General features: G+C 38.7%; 1 long non-coding RNA gene and 1 pseudogene across 1 annotated transcript in view; both read left to right on the plus strand.

The window, feature by feature from the left end:
* Positions 1-8,456, plus strand: part of LOC111816195 — a 373,724-nt gene that overhangs the window by 172,103 nt on the left and 193,165 nt on the right. Inside the window, exon 2 of the long non-coding RNA XR_002820648.1 lies at positions 518-523. This is a non-coding gene — a long non-coding RNA (uncharacterized LOC111816195). The remainder of the gene's footprint in view (positions 1-517; positions 524-8,456) is intronic.
* Positions 5,844-6,515, plus strand: LOC101590286 (annotated as a pseudogene).

An 8,456-nucleotide genomic window follows, 5' to 3' on the forward strand; every position in this document is an offset into this window, starting at 1 on the left:
AGAAATTAAAATTAAAATTAAAAAAATACAAAGGAAAGATCATTTTGTATTTATATATACAAAATAGGATAAATTTACAGCTACTTTTGCTTAACTCAATGAGAAGAAAGAGGTGTACTAACAGTGTTTGGACAGAATATCCTGTGTGCTTCTTGTACTATGGATAACCACTAAGAAGATAACAATGTGCAGTGTATTGACTATCAAAACTGTCCTATTAATCAGCTGTAAAACTGTCTCATTCATATTTATTTCTCAATAAAAAAATAAAAATTAAAAAAAATTGAAGGGATCCAATAAATTCACTCCTAGCTATTGTAGACCCTTCACACATGGTTCAGCACATCAAAGGCCCAAGAATCCTTACATATTTGCTCAGAGCCCCTTTCAAAAAGTAACTGCCTAACTGCATCCTCCCAAGCTAGCATATTAAGGAAACAGCTCTCTAAGCCAGGGAGGTGAAAAAACAGATATGTCAGAAGCTTGACCCTGCTTTCTCCTCCCCAACCCAGGTAAGGCTGTGGTGCCACTGACTCTGGATTTTCCAAAAACTAAGAAAGCCCCAGTGTATTCACAAACATTCCCTTAGAGTGTAGAGATCATTTGTGAAGTTCTTAGAGAAAAAAAAATATGCATTCACATATGGCAAAGCAGGGCTATTCTGCTACTGCCCTGTGTGTTTGTCCAGCTTCTGAGAAGATGTCATTGCCTTGACTAGTGAAATCAGCATTAGCTAATAAAAATGTGTGAAGTAAAAGAAAATAAAGAGCAGCATACTGAAGATTGCATGCTGTTATCAGGACCCCCAGCTTGGAAGCACAGACTCACAACAAGTAAGACTCACAGCATCCCAAGCCTCCAGGAAAATGTCCCCCCAGGTCTGCTGCACTGCAGTGCATTGCCTTACTGCTAGACCATTGTCCCCCATTACTTGCAGGGAATACATTCCAAGATGCCCCCATGACTACAGATACTAGTAAATCCTATATAGTGTCTTTCCCTATACGCACATGTCTGTGGTGAATTAATTAATTTATGAATTAGACATAGCAATTAACAATAAGCAACAACAAAATAGAATAATTGTGCAATATACTACAGTGAAGTTAGGTAAACTGTGTTTTCTCTCTCCTCTCTCAACCATTCACTTACAGGAAGTGCTTGGCAGCTTCTCTCTGGCATATCTAAATTGTGAAGATCATTTCTCCTGTGTTTCAGCCACCCCATTCTCTTTTTGTTTTTGTAGTCATTTTAGGTTTTTTGTTTATTGTGTTTTTCTTTCCTTTAATTTTTTCTCTCCTTTTCTTTTTAGTACCTCCTTTCATTTTTTTCTCTCTTTTCTGAATGGCTGGGGAGAACCCAAGCCACAGAAAATTAATCCCAGAGACCAAGTTCAGCTAATCTCTTGCTTACCTCTCATTCTTTTTCTTCTGTCCTCTTCTCTAGTTTCCTAAAGTCTGTGTGATCATGTTCCTCCAACCTTGTTTCTACTTTCTTTTCAGTTATCTTTGTTGTATCCACTATTCTTCTTAAGTCTCCCCACCACAGGGTAAAACCACTCTACCAAGGGAAAACACTTTGCCTGCACCCTCCCAATTTACTGTTGGCTCTATTATGTAATTGTAGATTTTGCTCCTATGATTTGAGGCCAAAATTAATAGCTATCTGTCTCAGTCTGTCAGTTTCTAAACTGTGCTTCATGCTATTGTTATTGCTAATTATACTATTTTATCTGGGATGTTGCATCTGTTTTAATCAGGTGTTCTCCCTTCTGTAACAATACTGGGAAGCTCTGGGGTAATAACCATGCCACAATGAAGCACCAAAGACTGGGGGAGGAGCCAAACAGATACTAATGTCTCACTGTAAATTAACTGGGAAGGTAGTTATCTTGGAACAGACAAACCAAGAACCTCCTACATACAAAAGCCACGCTATGTACAGAAACATCCCTGAGGAACACTTTTCCTAGACAGGATTTGATGCTAGTGATATAGCTACCTATTACTAAAACTTATAAGATTAAACACAGAAAAAAATAAACATTTTTAAATAGAAAATGACAAGTTGCAGACACAGATGCAAACTCAGAAGATCTCCAACCCACCCAGCACAAGTCCATAAGACAATGGAACACACACTGCCAGAATTTCTGAAATGATAGTAACCTAAGCAGTAATGATTTTGGAAGAATTGTTTCTTTTTCAATTTCATTGAAGAATTTGAGGAGTATTGGGATTAAATCTTCTCTAAATTTCTTATAGAATTCAGCTGTAAATCCATCAGTACCTGGGCTTTTCTTTGTTGGTAAGTTTTTTGCTTACATTTTCAATTTCACTGGCTTATTCAGTTTTTATATTTTCTTCATTCAGTTTTGGCAATTTGTATCTATGTAGGAATCTGCCCATTTCTTCTATTTGTTGATTCTGTGAGAGTAAAGATTTTCAAAAAAGCTATTGATGATCTTCTGAATTTCCACAGCATCTATGGTAATTCCTTTCTTTTCATTCCTTATTCCTTAAATTTGAGTTTTTTCTTTCCTCTTTTTGAGGAGGTTCATAAATTTTATTTAATCTTTCAAAGAATCAGCTTTTGGATTCATTAATATTGAATGGACCCTGCTTTTATCGAGGTCCTTGAGCATGTAGTATTGTTTTCCATCCTTTGTATTGTTTTCTTTGTCTCAATTGCATTAATTTCTGCTCTAAACTTTGTAATTTCCTCTTGTTTGGGCTTTGAGCTTATTTGTTCATTTTCTGTTTTCCTAATGTGAGTTCACCACTGTAAATTTCCCTCTAAAAACTGCTTTCATTACATCCCACAAATTCCAGTAAGTTGTGTTTGAATTCTCATTGGATTGTAGATATTGTTCAGTTTCTTGTTTAATTTTAACTATAACCCATTGGTTGCTGAGCAGGGTGCTATTTAGCTTCCGTATGTTAGTGGGATTTTTGTGGTTTGTTTTGTCATTACTTTCCAGTTTCAATGCACTGTCCAATAATATGCACGGGATAATTTCTGGTTTTTTGCATATACTTAAGTATGACCTATGGACTAGTATGTCATCTGTTTTAGAAAACACCCCAAGGGGCTGGGGAGATGGTTCAGTGGAATAAGCGCTTCCCTGGCAAGTGCAAGGGTCTGAGTTCAATTCCTGGTTCCACCAAAAAAGAAAGAAAGAAAGAAAGAAAGAAAGAAAGAAAGAAAGAAAGAAAGAAAGAAAGAAAGAAAGAAAGAAAGAAAGAAAGAAAAAGAAAACACCCCATGTGCAGCTGAAAAGAATGTGTATTCAGATGTTGTTGAGTGGAACGTTACCTATCTTTTTGAGATATGGGAGTGTTAAGGTCCCCTGTTAATATTCTGATATTCATTATTAGATTTTTTATGTCCTTTGAAATTATAGTTGGGTGCTCCGATATTTGGTACATGTATATTTATGAATGCTATCTCTTCCTCTTGAGTTTTGCCCCTAAGCAATATACAGTGACCTTCTTTATCTTGTTTGATGATTCTTAGTTTGAAATTCAGATTGCCTGTGAAGAGAATGGCTACCCCTGCTTTTTTCAAGGTCCTTAAGCATGTAGTATTGTTTTCCATCCTTTAACTTTCAGCCCATGAATTTCTTTATGGAATAAATATGCTTCTTGTATACAGTATATTGTTGGATTTTGTTTCTTGATCCACTCTGTCATCCTTTTTCTTTTAATTGGTGAACTGAGTCCATTTACATTGGTGGTTATTATTGATATGTATTGACTTATATTTGTCATGTTACTCTCCTGCTGTTGGTTCCCTACTTTTCTCCTATATTTAATAGTCTTCTGTGTTTGTTGGGTTCTTTCTGCTGTTGTTCTTGGGTATTTTGATCCCTTTCTAGAATACTTTTAGTAGTCTGTGTAAGTTTGGTTTGGTCATCATGAATTTCTTTAGTTGTTCTTTGTCATGGAAGTATTTCACTTTTCCATTAAACTTGAAAGAGTTTTGAAGGGTGTAATAGTCTAGCTTGGAATTTTTTTTCTTATAGGACTTGAAGTACTTCTCTCCATGTACTTCTTAACTTGATGGTTGTGAGGAAAAATCTGCTGTCACTCTGGTGGGTTTTTCGTTGAATGTGATCAGTTTCTTTTTTCTAGCAGCTTTTAGTATATTGTTCGTGTGCTGAATTTCTGAGATCTTGATTATTATATGTCTGGGTATAGTTTTAATTGGGTTGATATTATTTGGAGTTCTATATGCCTCAGTTACTGAGTGTCAGATTGTTTCCCCATATTTGGGAAGTTTTCTGCTATTATTTTTGCCCATATTCATTTTATGTCATTTGTGTTGTTTCCTTCTTTTTCATTGATGCCTATTAATCTTATGTTGTTCTTTGCATCATCTTACAGCTGTTGAATTATTATTTCCTGGATCTGAGTTATTTTTAAGAAATCATTCCTTACTTTTTCACTAGCTGTAATAGTGTCTTCAAGGTCTGAGACCCTTTCTTCACTTTCATTCTGTTTTTCCAACTTTCAGTGGAGTTTTTAATTTCTTAAAAATCTCTTTGAATCTGCTTCATGCATTCTATTTCTTTCCTATATTTCTCAATGTTTCCATCATTTTTCTCTTCTCTATTTTTGTCAATGTCTTCTTTAGAAACACTTAGTAATTTTTTCATTATAACTATAATTTTTTAACCTGAGACATTATTTCTGATCTTGTTTCCTCTATACTTTTCTCAATGTTCTCTTTACTTTAGTTGCTATTATTTCAGAGGTTTCAGGTGTATGGCTTTCAGTTTCTTCTATGCTAATGTTTCCTGGGTATGTTCTGGGTGGGCTTGGGACCTGAGATTGCATTTTGCTCCTTTTTTTTTGTCATTTTCTACTTCAGAGAGAACTCTTTATTTTTATTTCTGTGATACCTTTTTGTGAAAGTTTGATAGTAGGCAGCTGTATCAATGTAATCAGAGCCTTTCTGTACAGAGCCTCTTTTTTAGGTATCTCTCCTGTGTTTTGTATGTGTCCTATGAATTTTTCTTCTCTGTTGATTGAGAGTGAGATACTGGTTTCCATTTAGCATTGTCCTTCAGTGTAGGGCTTTGGTGAGGTTACTACCAAAGCACCTCCTAATATTAATACCCAAGGGAAAAAATGTGGTTAAAGCAGATTTGATTTCCTATTTACATTAGTGCAACCAGAGATACTAATAACAGGTAGTAAAATTTAGAAATTGACAAACTTTTGTAACTAATGGGATTGTACCTTAGACCATATGAGCAAACATTATAGTTGTATAACAAAGCAGATCTTAAAATGAGGAATTGTATTTATATTAGTTCCCCTGAGTTCTGTCTGAGCACCTCCTCTTCTTGAACCTGGAGTCTTTCAGGCAGACTAGCTCACCCTAGTTACCTGCTGCTACCTCTGTACTGCAAGGATGCTCCTGGGCCAAGAAGTATGCCTCAGCTCACCAGATCTAGATCTACTGAACTTGAATTAGACTGGCAGAACCTGGCTTGGCTCTGTTTGTTGTATTCAACTCCTTCCCGCTGAGTCTAGTCCAAGTGGACTTCTAGGCCCCACTGGCTTCTGGTCCCATGGCTCCTTCCAGATAGGCCTCCATAGGCTTTTTTTAATGAATGGTCCAGGAAAAATTGGCTTTCCACATACTGAAGGCTAAAATTAGACCCATGTCTATCACCTTGTATTAAACTAAAGTCAAATTAAAAATCTGAATACTAAAATAGAAACACTAAATCTTCTGGAGGAGAAAGTAGGTAGATAAAAATATAGAGGTCACCTCCTTCCATCACACATGGTTTCAGTGCAGTGCCTAAATCCAACTTCTTGGCAGTTAAGAAAGGCTTAGAACTGAAACAGAACTTGATAGAACTTTGGAAATGTGTGGACATGTGCCAGTACCTCTTCATTTTCTCTATGGTCAACATGAGAAACAGCATGCTGAAGGACATTTGGAATGCCTGGAAGCACATCTGGATGTTCCTTGGCAAAAACAAGGTGATGATGGTGGCCTTGGGTTGAAGCCCATCCAACAAGTATAAAGATAACCTGCACCGGGTCAGTAAGAAGGGAGAGGTGAAGTTGGCCTCCTTTTCACCAACTGCATGAAGGAAGAGGTCAATGACTAGTTCACAAAATACACAGAAATGGGCTTTGCCTGAGCTGGAACAAAGCAACTTTCTTCGTGACCCTGGATGAAGGGCCTCTGGAGCAGTTCTCCCACTACATGGAGCCTCAGCTCACCTGAGGCATCTGGGACTGCCTACTGCCCTCAAGAGAGGTGTGGTGACCCTACTGTCTGACTATGAGGTGTGCAAGGAGGATGATGTTCTGCCCCCAGAGCAGGTCTGCATCCTGAAGCCTTTTGGCCATAAGATAGTCGAGTTCAAGCTCATCATCAAGTACATGTGGGATGCCCAGTCAGGAAGTTTCCAGCAGATGGGAGAAGATGACTTGCCAGACAGCGTACCCAAGTCTGCAGAAGAATCAGAGTCAGAGGGTGAGGATGACTAACTGACTGACTCAGGACCAAAGGCATCCAGCCTGTTCTGGTGTCCCCTGGACCACAGGACTATGGCCACCTTTCAGAGGGAGCAGCAATTTATTTAGCTGTGGATGAGGACAAGAAAGGGGAATGGGAACTAACTGTTTCCATAAAGAATCAAACTTTGTCTGCAGGTGTTTGCCTGTAGACAGCAAGAGACTCTTAGGGGAAAAGGGGGGGGCAAATATCTCAGCAGATTAAAGAGCCTGAAAGCAGGCTCAGGGGCCAGGGGTTCCATCCCCAGGCCTGCCAGGCCAGCCCCGCCCCCAGGGCACACTGAAAGGGCAATTGAGACTCAATTTGGTAGTGCATGCCTGTAATCCTAGCTCTTGGGAGGCTGTAAATAGGCGGATCACTACAAGTCCAATCTAGTAGTGAGACCCTGAACATCCTGTAGACCCCTCCCTAAAATATACCCAAAAAGGGTCTTTAAAAATTAAAAAAAGAAAAACCAAAAAAAAAAAAAAAAGATGTATGGGTAGGAAGAGAGGTTTTCTAATGTATTTGACTCACTACACAGCTCAGATTTATAGTGAATCTCCTGTTTTCAGCTTTCTCACCTTAATCCCAGTGCTGGGATTATAGGAGTGCACCACCATGCCCAGTCTTGGTGGTCCACTCAGAGTGCCCAGGGGGTGGGACCAGTGTGGCCTATGGTGGCAGGGGTTAAACCCTGGTCCCTGTGCTTTGCCTAAGCAGGTGCTTAATCCACTGAGCTATCTCACCAGCCCTGATAGAAAGTTTATAAACAGAAAACAAACTGCATGGAAATACTACAAAGAGTCAATAGTTGGGATTTCATCATTTTGAAATGTTTCTGCACATCAAAAGAAATCACCAACACAGTAAAAAGAAAACCCATGAATTGGGAAAAAATTATAGCTGACTGTCCTTCAGACAAAGGACTTCTATCTAGAACATATAAAGAATTAAAAAATATCAGCCCCTCCATTCAAAGACCAATCCAGAAATAGGCATCTTAAATGATTATATACTTCTCAGATGATGAAATACAAATGGCAAGTAAATATATGAAAAAATATTCAAAATCATTTGTCACTCAAGAAATAAAAATTAAAACAACACTGAGATTCCATCTCACCCCAGAAAGAATAGCTAACATCAAGAAGTCAGCCAATAACAAATGCTGAAGGGGCTATGGAGAAAATGGAATGCTTCTCCACTGTTGGTAAGGGTGCAGACTGGTATAACCACTATGGAAATCAGTATGGAGATTCCTTCAAAATCTAGAATTGGAGATCCCATTCAAGCCAACTCTTCCCCTCCTCCATGTTTTTCCAGAAGAACCAAAAGCATCATACCACAGCAATATATGTTAATAGCAGCTCAATTGTTATAGTTAAATCTTGGAAACAACCCATCTGCCCATTAATTGAAGAATGGATCAAGAAAATGTGGTATTTTTACACAATGGAGTATTATTCAGCTATAAAACAGGATAAACAGGGCCAGGGAGATGGCTCAGTGAATAAGCACTTCCCTGGCAAGCACAAGGACCTGAGTTCAATTCCCAGTTCCACAAAAAAAAAAAAAAAAAAAAACAGGATAAACTTCAATATTTTGTCAGTAAATGGATGCAACTAGAAAACATACCCTTAAGTGAAATAAATAAGACCCGCACATGCAAACATCATATTGTCTCCTTAGTGTTAGAACCTGAAGGAGAGAAATGGAATCTGAAGGGTATAATAGGTGCTAGAAAAAGGGAAAGAACTGGCAGTGCCTCCCCCACCCCGCCCGCCGAGTACGATTTTCTGCCCTGTTCCGGGAGCCCCCAGACCCAGTCCTAGCCCAGGTCTGGTGAGTGTGCGGAGAGTTTCCTGCTACCCTGCGCCAGCGGGACCAGTCCCAGCCCAGGCGCAGCGTGGGCCGGACCCTCTCCCAGCCCC

Source organism: Octodon degus, unplaced genomic scaffold (genome assembly GCF_000260255.1).
Source record: "Octodon degus isolate 3935 unplaced genomic scaffold, OctDeg1.0 scaffold00028, whole genome shotgun sequence".
Lineage (NCBI taxonomy): Eukaryota > Metazoa > Chordata > Mammalia > Rodentia > Octodontidae > Octodon > Octodon degus.